This window comes from Adiantum capillus-veneris, chromosome 16, assembly GCF_014529385.1.
Source record: "Adiantum capillus-veneris isolate H3 chromosome 16, ASM1452938v2, whole genome shotgun sequence".
In the NCBI taxonomy this organism is placed as follows: domain Eukaryota; kingdom Viridiplantae; phylum Streptophyta; class Polypodiopsida; order Polypodiales; family Pteridaceae; genus Adiantum; species Adiantum capillus-veneris.
Genome location: NC_140946.1, coordinates 25,127,799 through 25,148,557, shown reverse-complemented (window position 1 = coordinate 25,148,557; position 20,759 = coordinate 25,127,799). Strand labels below are relative to the sequence as shown.

General features: G+C 43.5%; 1 protein-coding gene across 6 annotated transcripts in view; it reads left to right on the top strand.

Annotated features, from left to right (window-relative positions):
* LOC147438727 (uncharacterized) overlaps positions 1–20,759 on the top strand; it is an 80,167-nt gene that overhangs the window by 40,829 nt on the left and 18,579 nt on the right. For 2 of the 6 annotated variants that reach the window (XM_086484718.1, XM_086484717.1), the window contains exon 4: positions 8,888–9,001. The gene's annotated coding sequence lies outside the window, so the exon portion shown is untranslated. Of the gene's footprint in view, positions 1–8,887; positions 9,002–11,286; positions 11,674–12,035; positions 12,277–12,328; positions 12,452–17,850; positions 18,027–20,759 lie in introns of those variants that run through there. The other 4 variants (XM_086484719.1, XM_086484720.1, XM_086484722.1 and 1 more) reach the window with 4 other exon arrangements.

Genomic DNA, 20,759 nt, shown 5'->3' with positions numbered 1-20,759 from the left:
AAGTAAGAAGGTGGTTCTTGGTTAAATTCAAGAACTATCCTCCATTGGATGCGAAGTGGATGGAGGACCTAGCAGATACTCCTCAGATTGTGAAACTTTACCTCGAAGCTTTTGGTTTAGCATAGTCTACTCCAAATGGAATCCAAAATCCAGCTTGGCCGCAGATCTGGTGCAGTGGGATGCTCAAGAGGGGAGTTACTCCGCTCCTTTGTCAACAGATGCCTTGATTTTAGAGTACTAGAGTCATTGATGTCTCTTTGAGCTTCAGGGATACTGAGAGCTGACAGTATTCTGCTGTATGAATTTATGAAATGGAATTCCTGAATATGAAATTGATTTGTTCTTGACTTGTCTTTAAGTGCAGGAACTGATAGACAAAATGATTGCAACATTTTGGTCTAATTGATCTCGGATAGACATGGTTGCAATAGGGGTTAGTCAATCGGACATCGATGAGGTCCCGACTGGATCTAGATGCGATTGCTAGCTACATTGCCGATAAATCATGGTCGAAGATCTGAATGAATGTTGAATGTCATGTGATGTCGAGTGATGTCCTGTGATGTCGTGTGATGTGACTGTCGATTGGTACATGTGCTAGATGTGTGTTCCTAGTATGTAGGTACTAACAATCAGAGTCTTCTAAGATGGTTTATGGCCTCTGTCTGTCTTGTAGGTGTAATCGAGGGCGATTACAATGCTTTCAAGAGGGGGGTATGTCACAAAGTGATGACGTGGCTGCCCGAAACCCTAATTATGCCGAAACCCTAATTTTGCTAAAACCCTAACCCTAAAATTAAAAACCCGAATTTTGTGGAAACCCTAACCCTGAAATGGAAAAGCTGACGTGGCTGGCCATACAACAGTCCCGGAATTTGCGGAGAACCTGCCACGTGGTAGCAGTACGGACGCCTGCAAAAAGCGGTGCATATTGCGGTAGCTCAGCTTATGGGACAGCCTTTGGGCAGTGCTTTTTGCTATGCATTGCATGAGAGAGAGACTCTTGCTTTATTTTACACTAAGCAGGAGAGAGAGAGAAAGAGTTCTTGCTTTATTTTCAAAGCTTTTACTTGAATGCTTTTGAAGCTTTTGATTTCAGCTTTTCGGGCTCTGCTTTTAGCAACCCTTGTACCTTTAAATATGTGAGCAGGTCTCTCACAACTCAGAGCATCTGGACGCAGAGTCTGAGTGTGAGCGCCTGCCCGCACTCTTGTACTTTGAACTCAGATTAATACAAAAAGAAATACCGAAAGGGGTCCGAGTCTTTGGGGCCAATATCTCTAGGCACGGAACTTCACCGGGCTAGTGTTGAATCAATTGTGAACTGTGAACTGTTTTGAAGTGGTTATTTGGTGCTGTCGTGGTAGATTCTTGAGTTGGGGAGGTCGACGGCAACGATTTGACTCTATATTCTGCTGAAAATGGTGCTGAAGGAAACGCTGATCTGGCTGAATTCTGTTGCTTCAAAAACGCTATCTGTTGATCTCTTAAATGCTGCTGAAAATCGCTGTTGTACTGCTGTCCAAAAACACTTAGTGTGGCTGAATTCTACTGCTTCAAAAACGCTGAATAGGCTGCTGTAAAAACGCTGGCTGAGATTGTATTTGCGGATGCAAACAATGCCGTGGGAATCGCCAAGTGCAGGGCTGAATACTCTTGTGGAAAACGCTGCTGGAATTGCCCAAGGCAGGGCTGAAATCGCTGATGCTTGTTGGAAAGAAAACGCAAGCTTTGGTGGGGAGGTCTTGCTTGAGAGAGAGGGGGGGAACCTGTTGCACTTGTGCGTGTGTTCTCCTTGCTCTTCTGCCAATTAGCCCAATTCCTAGGTTTGCTTATATACAACTTTAGCAAAATTGCCCTACCTAGTTCCCAACAAAAGTCACTTTAAAAAAAAAGTGAAAAAATGTCAAAAATAGGGAAAAATAGGTTTTATCATTTATGCACTGGAAACTGCTCCTGATGGATTTTGACGGTAATGCTGATGATCATACCGTGTGCAACTAGAGGATATGCATCTACTACTCTAAGTGCGTGGGCATGCACGGTCTGCGAACAGACTCACAAAAGTGCCAGAATACTTCCTAAGCTAGACTGACTGGACTGACTGAACCCTTGTCATGCTGTAGCTTGTCCACGGACACATAGGGTTGGATGTCACGTGACACGTAACTCTTCCCTCCCCTCCGCCTTGCAGCCCTTGTAGGGTAAGGGAGCGCGGAAGTGGACATCATAGGGGAATGGCACATCGATAAAGCAGGAGGACGAGAGCATTGAATGGACATGGCCTATCAATGGCATTGTGAGGGGCAGCGTCAAGCAGGAGCACAAGAGCATCACGGGGTACGATTGCAGACGATGATCGAAGCAGATAAACAAAAAATCTCTCTCTCTCTCTCTCTCTCTCTCTCTCTCCGGCTCGTCCTAATGCGTCGCACAGTCTCTCTCTCTCTCTCTCTCTGTCTCTCTCTCTCTCTCTCTCTCTCTGGACTCTCTCTCTCTCCCCCTGTGTGCTTGTCTTGACACATGGTAATACGGTCTCTCTCTCTCTCTCTCTCCACGTGCCAGTGTGCCACCTCTTCCCTTTTTCACTTGCAAGACAAGACATGACATCTCTTAAGGTACCGACTAATAAATCAAAAGTAGGAGGATGCTATTTTAAAGCCTAAAATCTCTTCGTCCTCGTCAGACTGATCTTAGAGAAGTGCAATCTTCCACATGCCAATCGTGGGCATGTTGTTGTACGACACAACTCTGTCGTAGCTGTTACAGATCTGTGCGTGGGAGGTGGCCATATCGGCCTCGAAGGTTGGGTGCATCCCTTCATACTACATCTACTCGGGAGATAGCCGACCATCTAGTATTGCCATCGCCCACCTCTGGTGTTGCCACTCCTCCCAACCATGTGTGCATCTTTCTTGCACAACCAGTTCCTTCGTATTGGCCCACACACGTCCATGCTAAGCACCAATTTTTGGCCGTCATTCCTCAACCAATTTGTTCATAGGTTGGTGAACCCAATTTTGCTTGGCTGAAAAAACTGTGGGGAGAGAGAGAGAGAGAGAGAGAGAGAGAGAGAGAGAGAGAGAGAGAGAGAGAGAGAGAGAGAGAGAGAGAGAGAGAGAGAGAGAGAATGAAATGAAATGTTATATTAACGTCTTCAAAAGGCCAAAATGACCTTTGAGACCAATTTGTTACAAAATGGTGAATCTAATACCATGTATGGGTCATAGCAGCTACGGTACAGGAGGAGACGTTTTATACGCGGTGTACAATACGCGTACTAGACATATTTTTGAGAATCAAAAATAATATACGTCCACTTTTTTTAGATATGATACTTTAATAAGGACAAATGAAGCGGTTCATGGACCTCCTCAATGACTCTTCAATATTTAACCATAGCATACATAAACAAGCACCATGAAGCTCTAAAACACAATTGATCAACTAGGAAAAGACATACGTTTTTGAGCAAAAAAACGTTAGAATAGAAAACGCTATGAGACGTATTGTATGTTTCAATACAGGACGTCGTTTATTCTAAATAAAATATGCGTATTTTAGCTGCTATGGTATGGGTACAAAAGAACTAGAACAAATATACTACTACTAGATTCCATCCTCATCTGCACTTTGGATGTCGAGATAGTATGGCTCGAGTCCTCTGTTGTAGTCTCCGTCGATGCTGTGTAGCAGCTCTCCTCAATCGTGGCCGTCTGGATCTCCCTAGCTCTAGTGCTCGGTCGATGAGAGTGCCGGTAGTGGTCAAATGAGTGTGGGCCGAGCTCTGCAATGATGGCTGCTCCTCTTGCTGTCCCATATCTAGTGGAAAGAAATCTGTAATCTGTCTCTGGGACTGTCTCTGTCTATCTCCCCCCAGTAAATTGTCTCTATATCTGTGTAACTCAAGTAGATATAGCCCAACACATCTCTGATCCTCATAACTCATGACCCTAGAGAAAGGACGGAAACCCTCTTTGAATAAGCAATGGAAACGGCCCCGTATCTCATAGTACACTGTGCAATGACATATGTTATGTAGCTCAGTCTCTGGCTCTAGCTGGCAAAAGAGGCATATCCTCTTGTCTGGTGGTATTGCTCTGAATCTACCAGTTTCAATCTCCAGCTGATGTGAGGATGTGCGTATCCGACCAATGGCACACCGCAAACCATGAGACATATGTGTGTCCATGTAGCTGGGTCGAATCTCCTATGAGGTGGAGAGGATGCTCTTTATAGAAAGCCATCTTTGTGCCCAACTCCTATGGTGGCTCTATCCATGTCCTCCTGGTATCCAACTGGATCAGGTCCTGACGAATGAGTTTAGTAATCTCCACCCGAGTAAAAGACACCGAGAGTGCTTGAAGAGAGTACTAGAAAGGGGGGCAGGCTGTCCATGGTGAAGCCAAGGACAGCCTGCCCATGGTGAAGGCATGCGTCTGAAAGCATGATGTCATCTGCGCATATCAGCATGAAGTGTTCCCCTGAAGAGCTAACTGTCTGGAAGACTGAAGGGCCACTCTAGCATATTTGTCTCTAGTAGTATCTCACAAGCTGTGCAAAGGAGATTGATCTGGTAAGCGTCTCAATCTCCATAGTAGGGATAGCTAGCTCTGCTCGAATGATAGCGTGGGGTACGGAGGCCATGGCTCTGATCAGTCGAGAGATCATAGATACCAAGGGCCTCTCCATACGTCTCCAACCATCCTGGCCTATAGAAGGTCCCCATATCTGCACCCCATACAACATAGGTGAGGCTAATAAAGTATCAAAGAGCCATAACTTTGTCCGAGGTTTTGGAACTGAACTTGCGAACACATCCTCTCCAAGCCTCCCAAGGCCGCAAAAGCTCTAGTCGGTCTAGTCTCTGCTGCTCTTCCCAAAGAAAACCTCGGCCCAATGAAGACAACCCCAAGGTAAGTGTATGCATCTGTATACTCTACAATCTCCTGACCATATGTGAAAGTCGGTGCTGATCTCCTGATCCACTGTGGTGTGGTGTTAAACACCATAACCTTGACAATCCGCTATCCTCTACAAAACTGTGTAGTGCATCCAACTGTCGCTGCATACCCTTCGGTGAGTCAAAGATGAACACAATATCATCAGCATATAACAATAATGGGATCCACGTCCCTACCAGATGTACACCTCTTATCACCCTCTCTGTCAATGTAATCAGACACCCCATCAACATACATACCAAATAGAGTAGGAGACATTGGGCAACCTTGTTTCACCCCAATGGTGGAGTGAACTAAATCAGATATCCCCTCCGGAGTGCGTACATGTCCCATCACTGATTTGTATAGAGCCATAATCCCCCAAATCAACACTATGGGCACCCCATCTTCTGCAGTCTGCACATCAATTGAGCTCTCGGTACCATGTTAAATGCTTTGCGGAAATCCACAAAGCTACAATAAATCTGTCTCCCATGTGACCTGCCCTCCTCAATGATGGCTCTGAGTGTCAAAATATCCTGAAACCGGTCTGGCCCTTTGCTCGTACACCCTCACCCTATGCCCAATTACTCAACTGTTGCTCAAGAAAGGGATGCATACAACCGTGCCAATGTGTGTCCAACCATAATAGTGCGGTAATTCCCAGGCTCTGTAGGATCACCTGCTTTGAAGATAGGCACAATAGTAGACAACGTGTAAGTCTCAAGTAACCCCTCACACATGGCACGATTGAACAACACTGCAAGAACCTCTACGAGCATATCTCTAGCATGTGTAAAGTGCTCTGCTACTAGACCATCATGATCATATGCCCTGCTGGGCCTCATCCTGTCAATGGCTCTCTTTACCATCTCTGTGGTAAAGAAGGTGCTTCTAGGTGGGCACGGCTCTAGGATCTGGAAGGGGGTCTTGTCTAGGGACCGTATATAAGGATGAGGCATATTGGCCCCACACATCAAGACAAGTAATCACTGGGGGAGGGGAGTGTTCATGAAAGAATCGCCATGCCTCTCCTGAGTCTCTACTCAAGAACAATTGATACAAGTCTCGCTCCATCTGGGCCAAGTAAGCTCGTTTCTTCCGTCGCACAAGGTGCCGAGAAGCAATCTGAGATTGTCTGTAAGTGATGACTCCTAAAAGAAGATCCCTTTGAAGCTGGACTCTCATCTCTCTGCACTCCTCACCATACCAACTTTTCTGGGGTATGCTCCCAGAATATTGCCTCCGGCCCTGCTGAGTGTGTGGGTATGCCTCTGATGCTGCACCATGCAGTGTCTCAATCAGTAAAGTGGTGCACTCCTCCACTGAGAGGCCAGGACCAGCTGTGCATAGACGGCTATAGATCTCCTCTGTATAAACCGAGTCAGTCTTTGGTGTAAATGTATAACGGGTATGTGACCTGCCTCCTGATGTCTGGGCTGTGGTATACTGAAATGAAACAGACAATGTCAAAAGTGCATGATCCACAACTACGTTCGCTGGTCTGGCTCCCACTATGAAATCTGGAATACAAGGAATAAAGCTCAGTTGTGCCATAACATAGTCCACTGTACTAGCCCCGTGTCTGTGTGGAAAGCATGTGAAACCGGCCGCTCTAGGAAATCGCTGTAAGCCATTAAGTATGGCTAACTCATGTGTAGTCGTCATCTCCGTGAGGTATCTCCTATACTCCGTCTGCTCTCTGTCATGTGAGCATCTCTCAAGCCCCAACTCACCCACCTCAAGCTCTCTAAGCATCTCATCTGAAGTATCGTAGAGGATTGTCTGAGAGTTGCCCGTTTGGGCATTGAAGTCCCCTAGGAGGATGATATCACTATCCCTAGAAAACTCCCATATATCATCATCTAGTATAGAGAAAGGCGTCTGTCCTCTGGATGCAGCATATATTGACGTACTAGGGGGGAAGTAACATATGGCAATGTATAGTAATCGGCCTGTGTCAGCTCTCAGCCTCACCCACATGTATCTAGCATGGTCATCTCTCCGCACAATATGTAGTAATGGTTGTAACTCCTCCCTAAATAGCACTGCTTCTCCTCTTGAACCTCTACTCCCATGCTCATATCTCGCGATTGTCCTGTGGCCTGTCTCCCATCTGTATCCCACCACATGTGGCATAAGCTGTCCACGGGCCCGATGAGTCTTTGAGAAGAAAACAATGTCCATGTCTCTGTCCTCAAAGGCACCAACATCCAACCTCATAGATCCATCACAATTCCAAGTAGCCATCTTTAGTGTGGTCCCATAGGTCTCACACCACCATGTAAAGCGTCGCTCTACAATCACCACCCGACCATCTCTGTAAAAGCAAGCTTTCCCTTCTCCCTTACCGTCGTAATCTCTGGCATTACTTCTCTCATATACGCAAGCTTTGAGAGAGTGAGATCATCACCGAGGAAAATACGTGTCTTTTTGAGAGTAGGCCTCTTTCTCAAGAATTCCTTCTTCTCTTCCAAGGAGGGGAAGCGTACTACGAGAGCTCTCCCTTTTGAAGGTTCTCCCGGGCCATCTCTCTTCTTGCCCACTCTCCATGCCTTTGTGTGTGAAGGCTTGTCCACCCCCATCATGGATGGATGAGAGAGAGAGAGAGAGAGAGAGAGAGAGAGAGAGAGAGAGAGAGAGAGAGAGAGAGAGAGAGAGAGAAGAGTCTCCAAGCATTTGTAGGAGAGGGATAGCGAACGTGCATCAACTGTGCACACAAGCAGGTGAATGGGATCACACAACTACAAGTCGAGGGGCTTGGGACTAGAACAACGCATGGGGATGCTATCGGATGCAGCACCAACAAAACAGAAATCAAGGAGTAGCACTAGAATTTTGCATGAGAGCTTAGGGACATAAATCATGGGCACACATATGGGAAATTACAGACTCTTTATCGGACACGATACATAAGCAAGTTAGTGCTGGAAGAGGGTAGCGCGGACTGTACTTCCACTTCGGACTCAAATCCAACAAGGTGAGGGGACGTGGGGCTTGAGAGAGAGAGCGAGAGAGAAGTTAGAACCCTTTTAGGAATCAAAAATAGTAAGTGCGAGTGCTTACCCAAAGATTTTTTCGTGTGTGTGTGTGTGTGTGAGGCCAAAGGTGGTTGAGGAAGGAGCACAATGAAACTGAGTCGAGTGAGTGCCAATAGAAGATCAAGATTATTTGTTATCCTTATCTTGGGTCTTTAGGGCGACTTCTTAGCATTTGCCTTCGCAGCATCAGATGGGTCAAGTAGGAACATGATGGTCCTAAGGGAGGGCGAGGCAGATATAGGTTGGTGGTGTAAGCATGAATCAATAATAATGGCCCGCAAATCATATGCCTCTCAAGGCCATGCTTGTCACTTCCATCATAAGCATACCCACCTTCCCAACAATGCTATCAGAGCCCCCTCCTAGCCCGTTCCTCTGTGGCACTCTCTCCGTCATGCGCAGCCCCCCAGGAGATTTCTTGCCTGTAAGCTTCCCCATTTAAGCCCCTCGTGACCGCCCCCTTTCTCCCATGCTTTCCAAGTGCCAACCTCTGACGACTGCCATGGCCCCTTCCTTATCTTCTTCTCCATTGCCAAGTCACCCTCTTTACCGCCTTTCTTCTCCCACTCTGACTCAGCACGCCTTCCTACTTCTTTGAGATGTGAATATCCCAATTTTAGTAATATAGTCATTGTTGTTGCATGTCTTCTATGATCTATAATGTTTCTTGTTCCTTCAAAAAAAAAAGATATTCTCAAGGGCAGGCCTCGTGATTTTATCACTTGTTTTAACGATAGAGGATTTCTACTACTTCCTACTTTGTTGTATTGGTTGTGCTGATTTATTTTGGTTTTGCATAATCCAGTGTTTGTTTACAATAGTTTCATCTTGAGTTATGGATAATCTAACTTTTTTACGTTAGTGCTACTCTCTCGTTGCTGATTTTTTTTTTTAATTATGCAGGATTCATGCTAGATTGCACAATGTATGTTGTTTTCCTTAATGAAATCAGCCAGTGGTTGGTTTTGAATAGAGATGTGGCTGCATCATTTAAGCTTACTGGAAGCGACATTTGAGGTAAACTTTGAGAAGAGGCTTCTAAATACTCCCCTTCCCTCCCTCCTCTTTATTTCAATTTGAACACTGTTAGGACCAAGTTCACTATATAGTCACGATCACCAGTTTATTAGTTGGCTTTTGCTATGGCCTTTAATTTCAGTTTTAGTGTTTCCTTTTTTAGAGATGATGAAGGATATACGATTTATCTCATAGGCCAAGTTCTACCTTCCGAAGACATTAATAAAATCTCTCCTTTTTTTCTTTTTCTCTCTCTCTCTCTCTCTCTCTCACACACACACACACACACACACACACACACACAACACACACACACACACCACTGTGATACTTTTTTCAAAATTCTAAAAACTAACACCCCCCCCCCCAACTTGCTGATTTAACCCAGGACCAGTTGGGTAGCATAAAATAACTCGGGATACTACTTAAATGCCACTGCTACTTTACACCATAGGGCTTTGCTCTTATAATTAACCTAGGTTCTAATTGATTATCACTAGCTCTTGCGTAGCCGAGCGTGACTGCATTTCGGGAGTCCCTCTTCATCACACCACGAAGGCGGCCTCTCCAGTGGATCTCCCCACTCTTGGATATCTGCACGCCGAACAGAGCCAACACACACACACACACAGAGTCTCCAGGAAGGCGACCCGGCTCACTTATGGCTCCCGCTCATTGGACTGACAGTCCCTCCTCCTTTCACTATATATACAGGTGAGGGCGCATCTCTGCCCCTCACTTAGCCAGGGTTGTCTGTTTTGTTTTTTTCTGAAAAATCTACTGCTTGCTTCAAAAAAGGAGCTATGGAGCTCACCACTCAAGTTTCTCAGGTTTTTCTCTGCCCTTGCTTACGTCTCTACTGGTTGTGTTTGTATTTTGCTAATGTTGTACATAGAGCATACATTAGTTATGTGTTGGCACAATAAGGTAAGTATAAACCGGATGACAGAAAGTGGCATGGTAGCTGTGTATACTTGGCTCAAATTACTTTGCCGCCGACATCAAACTGCTTGCTATCATATTGGGTATAAAAATTTGGCTTTTTGACCCCTCAAAAAAAAGGGGGGCTGTCGTTAACTGGTTTTTTTCTACTGTCACACTTTTTTAGCGCTGCACAACATAATTGAAAGTTACTCCTATAAATAGTATGTGGTCTTGAGACTACCAAGGTACTTTGGGATTTTCTTAGCCTCTGCAGGCTTTTACCGTTTGCAGACTGTATTGGCACATTCCATCTGACTATTTTTTTTAAAGAAATGGTGGTGCATCCCGTCAAACTGTGCTGTTTCTTTTGGGGGTTGCTCTTGGCTTTTTAAAACACCGGAAGCACTAGGAACTATGTGATACTGGGCATCTGAATGGGAGCTTTCTGTTTTACTTGGCATCGAGGTTACTGTAGCCGTATACTTGGAAAAACCCACCATTCTGGGTTACCGATGGCTTAAGAAACGGGGGGATTTTTGTGCACTGAATTGAAAGGTAAATATAAGGCCACTTGCTTGACATTTGTATGGTAAGTACCCGATTTAGGCTTGGAAAGGGAATACACCTCGGATGAGTAGTTACTGGTATTGTCGATTGATATGATTGGGTATCATGTGGTTTGATGCGTTTACATTCTGTTATTCTTACTACCTAATAGACTAGGTTAAGCTATACACTGCTTGGCCATATAGACTGTTGGCTAGCCGTGCTGTTCTCTGAACAGTGCGTTGTAGTTTGTTTTACAAAAAAAAATGTTAGGCCGTTTTTACCATGGCAGCACTAAGGACTATACTGTATTCAGTTTGGATATATTTTCTTTGGCTAATGGTGCGCCTCTCATAAACTTTGAGTACTAAGGTAAGTATAGACATGGTAAATAACATGACAAATGGGGTATATTTTCTAAAGAGAAAAGATGGTTAAGTGGTAATGGTTTTTTCAAAGATCATTCTACCGTAATGGACTTTTGACTGGTTTTTTTACTAAAGTTTGAGAACTTAGAACTTTTTACACTCGATTGGGTTTTTAGAAACTAAATGACTTCAAAATGATGGTGGATTCACACACTTCGATTAAAAGCGGTGATTGCCTTCTAGTCAAAATGATATTTTTTAAAAACTCTAGTTTTATGGTTAAAAAATCAGGGATAATAATTAACATTCTTTTCTATGGACTTAGCTTGGTAAGGTTTTAAAAAAAAGCTTGTAAGATGGACATGGATAATAACTGGTATGGTCCATTGATACTTGTAATACACATCCAAGGCTAACTGAATTGTTGTATTGTTCGGATGGATGCAGATAAGGACTCTATCTTATCTTGGAGGGTTTTTTTTGACTTTGGCAAGCCGTCCTACACTGGATGGAACACTCACTTATGATTTGGAAAGTTCTTTTACTATTTATGTGCTGAAAGGGGATCTCTTTCTACAAACATTGTACTTAAATGATTCTAATACTGAATTGTTTTTGTACTTATCTGTTCTTTGTTCCATTGCCAGTTGTCCTTTGAATGTAAAAGTTCAATTATGTCTTATTATCTAAGATTAAAACAGCTACATACACATCCTATACATAAGGTTTTTCTTTCTAGATAAACCGGGATGCTGGCTTTGGAAATTTTCTTCGAAATTGAGTTCTAAGTTGGACCCACAGTTTGTAATCCCGTGACCGGTTGACTGGTGTTAGGTGGTCGTTCGTAGACTCTATTTCTGGTCCCCTGCTCACGGCTACTATAGTCTTGAACTTTGCCGATGTAAGGTTTGCAAGCCCAAAAACTACAGTTATTGTTTCTACTTTTATTTATGTTTATACTGTTCCTTTTTCAGGACTGCATACCCTATAGAAAGACAGCCCGCATGAGCACTAATCACAACCCTGAGAATCATGCAAAGATTCTCGAACAGATTAAGCTATTCTTTAAGGACCATAAACCAAAGAATGCTTTGGCAGTTAGAACTAAACCCTTCCTCTCTAAGAATGCCAAAGATTGTATTACTTACTATGGTAAGAATAAGTGAACCTCACCACACTTTTTTGATAAATTGCAGACTCTTGCTCTCTCACAAGGATTGGAATTGTCCTCGGAGCCTCTCTCAATGGCCACATCTCTTGTACTCAGATGTATTAGCAGCTTGGATGCTTTCGAAACCTTGTATTGATGAGGATGACTCTCCTACTCTCAAAAGATCCAACTCTTTGATTATCCCCAACTCCTTTGCTTCCTTTCTAAACATCTAGCTTATCCTCTAATCGGGGAAAAGTTCGTAGCTACACAAGGGGTAGAGGTAGGTTTCCTCCCATCAAGAACTTCCCTGATATTTAAACCTTGGTGATATTGCAGGTTACTACAAGTCCTTGCGGAAGAAGAACTCTCGACAAAGCTGATCCGGACAATGGTTTCATCTACATACACTGTCTCTTTCACAATGTACTCCTCGATTGGATTCAACCAAAAAATCTTTTTTGTGAGTCTTTGATTTGTTTTTTTGGCAATCACAAATTACTCGACAATATACGCATAGGATGGAAGTATCAACATCCCATAAAGAAGTTAATTTACAGTAATGACTTTCTTCGGCAGGATTTTGTTCCCCTTTGTACATGCTTTCAATTTACCACCTTTTGCAGGAATTTTGAGGACTATGGTAACCATGTTTGTACCTGTGATCTTAACATTATTGAAAATACTAAAATACGTAGCATTTTGGCCAAAGGGCTCAATCATATACCTAACTTTACCAAAAACCCCTACCTTGCTCTATCTGCTATACTAAGCTGCCTCACTGACCTTGTCAGTGCTCTCCAACTGGAGATGACAATTCTACCGGACTTAAGGGAAGTTGTGAAGGAATGCTTCCTTCAAAAAGTTTCACAACTACCTAGAAAATGGTCATCCTCTGATGAATCTTGGCTTACATCTCAACTAACTTTCGAATTTCAGAAAATCTCTTATAAATGGTTTGTTGTCAGGCTGGACAAAAGCCCTAACTGTCCCACTATTGTATGCAAGTATCTTGCTTGGAAGACCGCTCACAATCGAGTATCTGGGAAGGAATTTTGTAGTATTAACTCCATTACAAACAGTTACCAATAATATTGCAAAGTACTTGGGAAATCTAAGCTACCCTGTTCTTAACACTAAATTACCTGTATTATTTTCCACTTATAAAATTCATAAACATAAGTTTAGATGGATATTTGATGCCTCCAATAGTATTTTCAATGATATCACTAAGGATATTACGTTATGCCTCGACCTTATACCAACCAAATTTGAGCTTATTTGTGCCACGAAACAGAAAATCTACCAAGATTTCTTACATATTCAGTACAATCTCTTTTGGCTTGCAAAAAACTCTACAGAAGTCTCGCTTAATCTTCCTCAGCAAATCTTCCACATTTTTACTATAGACATTACACAATGTTATGAAAACATTCCCCTTGAAGGGGATCTTGGCCTTAAGACTATTCTTGCCAAGGTGATTAAAATGGCCTTCTCCAATGCTCGAAAGAAGAAACTCTTTTATATCTCTCTTTCCAAAAAACCCAGGTGGATAAAAGTAACTCACTCCTTACACTTTAATGAAGCTAAGCTTTGCGGTTACATCTCGTGGCTGCTTTGTAACTGCACTATTGTTTCGGGCGGTCTTTGCTTTATTCAATGCCTATGCATCCCCATGGGATTCTCATGCTCTTTACTTATGTGTAATATTGACCTTGCTTTCTTTGAGTACAATTGGTGTCTCAAAACCATGAAATCATACAAAAATAAGCTTTCACAGTTTAGACATACCTATAGATATATGGATGACTTACTTAGTATCAACAATAGAGATTTCCTCAAAGAGATTTTCCTGATTTATCCTCACTGCCTTAAAATTGAACCCACATCTCTCTATGAGATCATCTCACCCAATGGGGCCTTTTGCACATTAGTCCAATTCCTTAACCTTTCTATCTCCCTTCATATCCCGTCTATCGGTGAATTTGACCTAAGGTTTGTTTGGAAAAGGGATCTCCTGAAACTACCACTTGTGGAGTTCTTAAAAAAGAATAGCAATAGGCCTCACAAGGCTGCTATTGGCTCTTGTATCAGCCTGCTACACCTGATTTGCTATTCTTCCTCTACTTCTTTTCTTGCCTGGGAGGAGGTTAATCTACTAATCAAGAAATATTGTCTTAACGGGTTTAATAGAAATCAGATCTGCAACACTATTATACAAGCTCTTACCTAGCGTAATTGGCCTGGATTACACTTTAATCAAGAGAATCTCATTTCTCTAATTAGGTAGTAGGCCCATACACAATGGGCCTACTACCAACCCATTGTGTATGGTGCTTGGATTAGGGCGGGTACACACACACACACACACACACAGTGATACTGTATTAGCCTTGATTTTTCAAAATTCTAAGAACTAACTGTCACCAGCGTGTGACTACTATCTATCCTTTTTGTTGATTTCTTTCTTATTATCTATTTACTTTCACTTTTTGGAAACACCCCTCGGGAAATCTAACTGCCCTGCATTGCATAGCTAGTGTGGAACTGTCCAGAGGGAGTCCAGGCCTGAGGGCAAGAGAGCACTAAGGTTGGACAAGGACTATGGTTAGCCAAGTGGGGTCATTGACTAGCCAAAGTGGAATCCTTTGCTACAGAGGCTACATTTCAGTTCTGGATGTGGCCGCAGTGTACAAAGAGGGTCGGATGACCTAGAAAGATACAATGGCAGCATCTCCTAAAATTTAGGGAACTGCTATTTTGGGACCTGAAAATGTCTTCGCGTCATTACGTGCAGTTTGACATGGGGATCATTTTGTTACTCTGTGGCCAAGTCAACAGAGGCTGCAGGTGAGATATTTTTAGACCCGAGGGTCTAAAGCGGGAAAATGCACAAATGAGTGACACTTGGCACTTTGAGGCCAGTTTACTACTTATAGAGAAGGCAAAAACCTGATTTATAGCTGGGAGGCTCATTTTGCAAGTCTCTGTCACAGGTTAAGAGCTATGGAGTGCTTGCTTTCCCTCCTATGCACAGTGCGGTGCCAGGAGTGATGCCCTGCACGCTACGCACTGCCCTCTCTCTCCCCTTTGGCAGTATGTTATGCCCCTCTAGTGGGCTCTTCATTTGACCAATGTACAGTTGTGTGGGTTCATGCGCGATTGCCGAGGCAAGAGCCTCTTGCACAGGTACTGGATTAGCTAGCGGCTAATCCCCCCGCAGGTACAGGTGAATTCGGAGAGGTTTCACGCTAGAAATCTCGTCCGATTCAAAGGGCAAGTAGCCCTACAGGTGCGGGAGCTCGAGGACTTGCTAGGGATGCGACCGGCACGCGAAACGGAGCCCGAAACAGCGAATTACAGCCTGCTGTGTATTTTTGCAGGTTTAGGGTTTTGGCCCTAAACGGACCCTAATACCCCCAGGAGGTTCGGGGACGCAAGGGGACCGCTGTACAAGCGATCTGGCGCATTTTCAGGGCTGAAAACAGAGAATTCAGCGTGCTGCAGATTCTCGCCAGGTTTTGCAAAGTGCCCGTATGCGTCGGGAAAGTCGGTCAATGCGTGGGAATACTGACCGTGAAGGGTTCTAGTACAGTTATGCTGCCGAAATCGGGCTGGAACAGTGGAAATTCAGCCGAGTTTGTGCGGGGCAGCTTGTAGGAACCACAGCGTTTATTCCCTCTTTTGAATAATAAAGAAATACCGAAAGGGGCGCCTAAGTTAGGGGCCAATCTGGTGTCTGTCTACTCATACAGGTGCAATCTAGCAGCCTGTATCCCTCTCCCCTTTGTTGTGTCTTGAAAGTACAGGTAAAATAGACGACTAATAATGGGTGAAAGCTAAATCAAGGTTTAAAGTAAAGTCTACCGCCCTTTTTGGATTGAACAGGCCGGTTTCACTAACACACACCCCCACTCACAAAACCCCCTCCCTCCCCCCTCCCCTAACTTGCTGATCTAACCCAGGACCAGTTGGGTAGCATAAAATCACTCAGGATGCAACTTAAATGCCACTGCTACTTTACACCATAGGGCTTTGCTCTTATAATTAACCTAGGTTCTAATTAATTATCACTAGCTCTGGCGTAGCCGAGCGTGACTGCATTTCGGGAGTCCCTCTTCATCACACCACGAAGGCGGCCTCTCCAGTGGATCTCCCCACTCTTGGATATCTGCACGCCGAACAGAGCCAACACACACACATACACAGTCTCCTGGAAGGTGGCCCGGCTCACTTATGGCTCCCGCTCATTGGACTGGCAGTCCCTCCTCCTCTCACTATATATACAGGTGAGGGTGCATCTCTGCCCCTCACTTAGCCAGGGTTGGTCTGTTTTGTTTTTTTCTGAAAAATCTACTGCTTTCTTCAAAAAAGAAGCTATGGAGCTCACCACTCAGGTTTCTCCGGTTTTTCTTTGCCCTTGCTTACGTCTCTACTGGTTGTGTTTGTATTTTGATATTGTTGTACATAGAGCATACATCTGTTATGTGTTGGCACAATAAGGTAAGTATAAATCGGATGACAGAAAGTGGCATGGTAGTTGTGTATACTTGGCTCAAATTACTTTGTCGCCGACATCAAACTGCTTGCTATCATATTGGGTATAAAGGACTGGCTTTTTGACCTCTCAAAAAAAAGGGGGACTGTCGTTAACTGGTTTTTTTCTACTGTCACACTTTTTTAGCGCTGTACAATATAATTCAAAGTTACTCCTATAAATAGTATGCCGTCCTGAGATTACCAAGGTACTTTGGGATTTTCTTAGCCTCTGCAGGCTTTTACCGTTTGTAGACTGCGTTGGCACATCCCATCTGACTGTTTTTAAAAAAAAAAATGGTGGTGCATCCCGGCAGACTGTGCTGTTTCTTTTGGGGGTTGCTCTTGGCTTTTTTAAACACTGGAAGCACTAGGAACTATGTGATACTGGGCATCTGAATGGGAGCTTTTTGTTTTACTTGGCATCGAGGTTACTGTAGCCGTATACTTGGAAAAACCAACCATTCTGGGTTACTAATGGCTTAAAAAAAGGGGGGTTTTTGTGCATTGAATTGAAAGGTAAGTATAAGGCCGCTTGGCTTGACAGTTGTATGGTAAGTACTCGATTTAGGCTTGGAAAGGGGATACACCTCGGATGAGTAGTTACTGATATTGTCGATTGGTATGATTGCGTATCATGTGGTTTGATGCTTATACATTCTGTTATTCTTACTACCTAATAGACTAGGTTAAGCTATACACTGCTTAGCCATATAGATTGTTGGTTAGCCGTGTTGTTCTCTGAACAGCTGTGCTGTAGTTTGTTTAAAAAAAAAAATGTTGGGCCGTTTTTACCATGGCAGCACTAGGACTATATGGTATTCAGTTTGGATATATTTTCTTGGGCTAATGTTGCTCCTCTCATAAACTTTGAGTACTAAGGTAAGTATAGACATGGTAAATAACATGACAAATGGGGTATATTTTTTAAAGAGAAAAGATGGTTAAGTGGTAATGGTTTTTTCAAAGATCATTCTACCATAATGAACTTTTGACTGGGTTTTTTACTAAAGTTTGAGAATTTGGAATTTTTTATACTCGATTGGGTTTTTAGAAACTAAATGACTTCAAAATGATGGTGGATTCAGACACTTGGATTAAAAGCGGTGATTGTCTTCTAATCAAAATGATATTCTTTAAAAACTTTAGTTTTATGGTTAAAAAATGGGGGTTAATAATTAACATTTTTTTCTATGGACTTAGCTTGGTAAGGTTTTAAAAAAAAGCTTGTAAGATGGACATGGATAACAAATGATATGGTCCATTGATACCTGTAATACACATTCAAGGCTAATTGAATTGTTGTCTTGTTTGGATGGATGCAGGTAAAGACTCCATCTTATCTTGGAGGGTTTTTTTTGACTTTGGCAAGCCGTCCTACACTGGATGGAACACTCACTTATGATTTGGGAAGTTCTTTTACTATCTATGTACTGAAAGGGGATCTCTTTCTACAAACATTGTACTTAAATGATTCTAATACTGAATCGTTTTTGTACTTATCTGTTCTTTGTTCCATTGCCAGCTGTCCTTCGAATGTAAAAGTTCAATGATGTCTTATTATCTAAGATTAAAACAGCCACCCACACACACACACACTTACTTTTTTTTTTTTTTTGTAAATCTGCTTTGATTAATTTACAAGTGGTAAACCTTAAAGCGAGGAAAATCCATGAAAAGAAAGGGATACAAAACACGGAGCACTATGAGGCTCCGAAGGCTAGAAACAATCAAAGTAAATCCTGTAGGTATCAAGAGTGATGTCTCTAGCGTCATAGGCAAAATGCAGCGCTTGGCCAAGAGATAATTTGAAATAGGGAAAGGGGTCAACAAAAGTGCCCTGGAACATTAAGAAGTTCCTATTATGCTAGATGGCCCACATAGTCCAAAATCTGACCCGGGTGAAGAAGACCTCAAACTGAGATTGTGGTGACCGAAGCACCGCAAAAGCCAAAATCGAGACGGAAGGAAAACGCAGTCGAAGAGCGGTCGACACTTGCCGAATGAAGGCTGTGGAGTGACGACAACACCACAGTAAGTGTGGCATGGTCTCCTCAGCTTCAAGGTATCTGGGGCAGCGGGAAGGCGCAATATGCCGAGCATGCAACACACTGCCAACAGGTAGAGCTCCCACCAAGCACTGCCACAAGAAAACACGTTCCTTCAAAGGCAGATGACTCTGCCAAATGCGAGACAATGTGTGTTGGGGCCACAAGGATGATTCGGAAAGCGACCACAGCTGATTACCCCGATGCACAATCCATACAGCAGACTGAAGGATGGCATAGACACTGGCAACTAAGATGCAGTCCAATCTAGTAGTAGCCAGATTCAAATCAAGAAGCGAGAGTCCACATCCAGAGGAGTAATGGGCAAATGAGCAGCACGCATTCTTTGAATCTCCCGCCAGAGAGGAGAATAGTGAAGGCCCAACCGAAAGAGGGAGACGGCATCGGCGAAAGAAAGAACATAACCCGAGTCATCAACCATCTGATGCACCTGACAGATTCCTTTTTGGAAAAGAAAATACGGTTGGCGAGGAGACCGTTGAACCAAAGTCGAAACAAAAACCTTGCTCCAATGCAGACTCTCCAGGCGAGAGAGTTATCCTCAGAGGATTGTCGACCATCCCAAGCCAAATGCGAAGTGACAACCTTCCAATCAACAATTAGAGAAGAAGTAAATGGACATCCAGGAATGTGTCGTTCAAGCTTCCCAAAAACAACATCCCAATAAGTCCATTTTCAACGACCAAAAGAAGAGGTGACAATGTGCGGACACAAATGTGTGACCATGAGAGCCTAGTGTTGCTGCTACTTCACCAAAACTGGCAACAACATAGCTTTCCGAGCCAGAAGATGACGTCTCAAGTCCAAAATATTCAACCCTCCTAGCCGCTTGGGAGAACACAGCTTGTCCATAGATAGAAGCCGAAGGCCCCTCTTGCTAGACGAGGTGCCCCAAAAATGCTCTAAAATATTGGACATGAGGGATTGCAAGCGCAACCGAGGCCAGGATAACAAAGGCAAGTAAAACTGCACATAAGCCACAAGAATGCACTGGACAATCCTGAGACGCACATGAAGTGGCCACGTGGACAATTTCCAATAATTCAACTTGGAATGCAGACGTTGGATCACCCAATCCAGTTTCTGCATAGCCGATACATTCTAACTCAGTGGATAATCCAAATGGCGAACCAGAACATGTGGAGGAACAATCTCCCCAGGCCACAATATCTTATGCCAGTAACACTCTTTCAGAGGCAATAGCTTGGATTTGCAAAAGTTAACTTTGAGACCTGGTACCAATCCAAACAAGTGAAGAATATGCATAATCTGTTGTACATCATCATAGTTATTACGAGGCATGAACAAAGAGTCATCCACATAAGCCTGACCAACAAACTGTCGACCAGAAGGTAGAGTCAGGCCATGTAGCCTACCAGTGGAGGTCAAGGAATCCAAATACATAAACAAGGGATGAGTAGCGATCGCATAAAGCAAAGCACTCATAGGGAAGCCCTGCCTTACCGACCGTCCCAAGATTGTGTGAGAAAACCATCCAGCAAGCCTGCAAAAGTACTGTATGCATACAAGAAAAGCACGACAAGGGATAGCCTAGACCCAAAGCCCAAACGTCTCATGGTATCCGCAATGTAATCCCAAAGAACAATATCAAATGCCTTTTCAATGTCGACCTGCATGATTAAGACATCCTGTCGAGTATATTTTGCATATTCCATACCAATGATGACATTCGCGAGGTTATCAGTAATTTGACGTCGCGGAATGAAGCCGTATTGAGATTGATGCAAGTCTTCATGCAGAAAGCACTTGAGTCGGTTAGCAAGCATTTTTGCCATTAACTTATATACCACATGCATAAGTGTAATAGGCCGCCAAAGTGAGAATTCTTCACACAATGCATGCTTAGGTATCAGCTTGAGCAAACCTTCTTTCCAAGAAGAGTGCAATTCTTGTTGTTCCCAGGCTGTATTCATCATGAACAATACAGGCGCCTTCAAATAATTCCAAAAAGACAAGAAAATTCCACAGAGAGACCATCCCAACTAGGAGCTCTCCATCGACCCAAATCAAGCAAGCTGGCATATAATTCCGACTCGGTGAAAACAGCTTCCAAGTCTTCAGCCTGCCGCCTCGAAAGAATGGAAGTAACATGCGATCATGGGAGAAGAAGGGGCCTCAAAAATCTTGCCATAATGAGAGTGTAG